At 33.4% G+C, this 4507-nt stretch overlaps 1 long non-coding RNA gene across 1 annotated transcript; it reads right to left on the bottom strand.

Moving 5' to 3' along the window:
• Positions 1-294: 294 nt before the first annotated feature.
• Positions 295-4160, bottom strand: LOC140014925 (uncharacterized). The gene is made up of 2 exons (XR_011821677.1): positions 3755-4160; positions 295-990 (listed from the first exon to the last, which is right to left on the bottom strand). It is a non-coding gene; the product is annotated as an uncharacterized lncRNA (long non-coding RNA).
• Between the last annotated feature and the right edge of the window lie 347 nt (positions 4161-4507).

Here is a 4507-nt window from a genome sequence, read left to right on the forward strand (position 1 = left end):
GACAATTCACATTCAACGAATCTTATATATATATATGTTTTAATTTGTGCAAAAAAAAAGGAAAAAGCCAACAAAAGCCAACAAATACAAAAGCCATCAAAGTTGCCCATAATTACGTTATAATTGCTTGACCAAAAAGAACTATTCATTTGCCAACTCTCTCTTTTATTATATACTAGTTTTTTTGGCCTCGCGCGTCGCGCGAGGTTGCCCCAGTTTGTGTTAATCAAAATTAAATGATGGCGAGTAATTTAGTATAAAACACTTGCATACTTTTCCTGGTTTATTATGATGTGAGAGAATCCTTTTCCTGGTTTATTAAGTCATACTCAATACACCAGGGTGGCTGATATATGAATTGATATCACTGTCCTCGTTATGCTCGATTCGCATATGTTAAATGCACTTATAGCCATAATACATACACCTTGATATCTACCATAGTCATGATTAGCACTCGGATTGGCACGTTGCTCACGTCTCTTTCTAATCCTTTCTTCATAAGCTTCTTCTAAGCTTGCATATTTTCATTGGCGACCCATTTAGAAAAAGCTCAACTATACATATGTAAAAAGGTTTCAATAAGAATGCATAACCAACTAAATTATTAGCACAAACACAATTAATAAATAAATAAATAATAACGTTTGTGCCTCCAATATGCTGTCAAGAATTAATAACATATTCATTAACATCCTTCAGTGAACCATTGCGCTGATTTGAACGCTCTGACTCATTAGGCCTTTCTTTACAAGGACAAAATCACGAAAAGGCAAAATAAAGCAAAGAGCTCACCTTGCAAAATTAGGAAATGGAAGCTTTCAATTGGAAGAAGAAGTTGGCCCTGAGACAATGGTCCACATAAATGGAGGCAAAAGTTCATGTAAAGAACACAAATCAAAGCATGCACCACATAAATAGAGAATCATCTGAAACTCAAATCACCGGAATAAAACAGGAGATCTTATTACCCTTTGCTAACTTGGAAATCTGAAATCAAAGCATCAAATCACCAAACAAAGGTGAGTAAGAAAACAGAACTTAAAAAATAAAAAATAGAATGAAATATGAACACAGAGCAGAAATTAGCTACTACGGAACATTTATAACCAAGAAGTGACCAGCCCTATTCAATACCATCATCATCCTAATTCCCAAGTCATACATTGGCATGAGGAGGTGCATTTTCTAACTATGATTGTATTGCTTTAGACTCTAAAGACAGTAAATGTTCCAACTTGTCCAAGGCTACAAAAATATGTTAATGATGGTAAACTTGACTTAAAACAAATAAGTTCCCTCCAATATGAGTTCTCTCTATCTTGGTTCTAAACGTGGTAAACTTGGTTTAAAACAAATAAGCTCTCTCTATCTGCAATCCTTAGAACACCTAGTATAAGTATGCAACATTTTATCTTAATTAAATTCAGAAAGCTGAACCTGGCTTTAAGGTATTTTACAAATAGGTTTTGGGCACTAATTAGGATGGAGAAAAATACTACAAAGAGTAAACAGAGCAGAAATTAGCTGTTATGGAACATTTATAACCAAGAGGTGACAATCACAACTGTATTTGATTGAATTCAACTTTTCATCCATTCACAATATCCATCATTTTGCATGGTTAATGATTCTAGACAATGAAATGTCTGAAATGAGAATGAGTTCTTCAATTATTTAAGTTGCTCCTGAGATGAGAGTGTGTTCTGTGTTTGTTGCATGGATATCCAATTAATTGGAGAACAAGATCAGAAAACCCAAAAAATGAAGAAACTTCACTGTGCTTTTCCGATGAAGAAATTTTGCCACCACAATAGTGGTGGCGAACTCTGCTCGGCAAACAATAGCTCATCCCTATTTCTCGAACAAGACCCTGCCTCTCATTTTTTTCTCTTTTTTTTTTGTTAATTTGGTTTGAAGAGACAAAATATGCAAGGGAAAAAGAAATCACGCAAAAGTGGGGAAATCCAATTGTTTTAAATTCAAGAGTTAGCTACTTGCATGAAATTATTATTCTAAATTCAAGAGTTAGCTACTTGCGTGAAATTTCATAAGTGACTTGGACAAAAACTGACTTCCTTTCCTGGAAAAAAAAGAGAACAAAAAATTATACATTTAACCCATCAATCATGTTGAACGCTCTTCTAAAGTGGCCTGAATTTAACATCAAAGAATCTTTGGAACTAATTTCACTACCATGGCATGTTTCAACAGTCTAAGCTTGCTCAGACTCAAAAAAAAAGTATAGCTAATTGTCAAAAAAAAAAACACATCATCTTTTCTTAGCTTTACATTGCATAAATTCAGGGCTAACAAGTTCATATTGTTAGACCACCATTCATTTATTGAAGTTAGGAATAACACCTAGACCAACTGTAATAACCTCTCAATATGTTTAGAAAATCACCTATATTTTTCTTGTTACTTGGTTTTGGATAGAAAAGTTAGTTGTAATGCCTCTGGAATACAAATACCTTAATGTAATTAGTTTATAATAGTTTGTCTCTTGACAACCTAATTAAGCTCATTCAAAAAAAAATTGAACTTGCAAATTTGATGTTCAACACCTTTTAATTTGATTAGTTTCCTGCGTAATTTCTAATGTTTTAAATCTCAAATATAGAAAATGAATTGCATATATTCATAGGCTAGATTACAAACTACATTAGCTAAATCCACAAAGTAAAATAGGAAAAAGATAAAACACACATACACACACACACAAACACAAAGTGAAACAGAAAGTATGAAATGCCTGGCCATGTCTTACATAAGGAAAATTAAAGAAAGAAAAAGAGAAAAATAGCATCCAATTGGCCTTCCATATATTCCTTTCTGTTTTGTAGCTTTTCTGGTTCTTTTTGGAAACTTATTAGTTTATAATGGATTAAACTATACAGATATTATAATAAGAGAAGGTTATAGGAACTGCAAAACCTGTTAGGTGTTGTTTACGAGAAGAAAAATCAATTGCTCCAATACATTATAAATGAGTTGTTAAAAAAATGACAAATTAATGCTCCACCAGTTTTGATATCAAAGAAGTTGTTGCTCAATATAAAAATCTACATCTGGCTACGTCAATTTTGCAACAGTTTGCCAACTTGTTACAAAAGATTTGAAAGGTATCTTATCTTCAACAGAATCTAAAACCAAATGAATATTTCGAAGTGGTTAAACAAAATGCTCATGGGTTTGGTTGCCAATTCATGTACTAATCACAAATCAGGAACTACTTGGTTTCTATCCAAGTGGACATTTTCATTGGCTTGGGTATTAAGCATTGAAAGTCTCTTACTTATGTTCTTTATTCATAACCGTTGACAATAACACCAGTTTTTTTGCTCTGCAATTTTCAAATTTACGTGAACCATATAATGTACTATGTAAACACAGGAAGGGAACCATAATATCATAACAAATTACAAAAAACAAAAGAACAAGCAAATACCATATCACAATCGAAACATGCATTGATGAAATTACATTAAACCAATCCAAAACATCATACAATTTTCTGAAACAGAGAAAAACTAACACACAATGATTGTAGATGTTAAATGAGGACATATAGCGAATATATGGTGTGCACGTCAAATAAGTTTGAATGACCTGTCTAAAAATACAGCCCTTAATCATAAAACAAAAGACATCAACACAACAAACAAATCACATCAATGCGACCTTCAATTATGATCAGCAAATTGATAAACTCAAAACCGATAAGCTAATAGAAGTAGAGTGAAAAGTTCACCTTTCAAAACCATCGAAAGTTCACAATGCTCTTCTGGTGAAGAAATTCAACGACAATGGCGATGGCAGTGGCGGTGGTGGATTCCGGTCAGCAGGCAATGACTCCTCCGTGCTCCCAGACTCCCTTTTTTGTGGCTTTCCTATTACTTTCCCCTTCTTCTCTATTTCTTGTTTGTTTGTAATGGGATGGAGTTAGAAAACTTGTATGCGTTTTTAGTGATATGCATCAATGATTCTTGGAGATGAAATCTTTGAGATAACAGTAGTGGCTTCTTCATAATTTTAGCACTTAAAAAACAATAAACTACTGCATTAGTTAACCCAAAGGTCCCAAACTGAAAGAAAACATGCGTAAAAAATGAATGGTAATGTGGTTTTCACCAACCGCTTCCTACCCCTCCAAGAAGTACACCTGTCCAACTAACAAAACCAAATGCCCTCAAAGTTGCTGAAAATTACTTGATAACCGGCCCAATTTCACTGTAGCAATCCAAACTCCCACTTTTAGTATAGTAAGGATATATATATATATATATATATAAGATATTTAGATAGATATTATAGATAGATATCAGGGTTGCTTTTTTAATTTTTGGGGAAAAAATTTTTGAGGATAAAGCTCCCTACAATCAAATTCAAGAAACCAATAGGAAAAGTTTGTGGGGCCAGTAGTGGGGATATGCATATATAGTATATCTGAATTGACTGACTCCAATGACAATTGAGGGAGAGGAGTGCTGAAGTCATCGGCTAC

The sequence above is a fragment of the Coffea arabica genome, chromosome 10e (assembly GCF_036785885.1).
Source record: "Coffea arabica cultivar ET-39 chromosome 10e, Coffea Arabica ET-39 HiFi, whole genome shotgun sequence".
NCBI classification, from domain to species: Eukaryota; Viridiplantae; Streptophyta; class Magnoliopsida; order Gentianales; family Rubiaceae; genus Coffea; species Coffea arabica.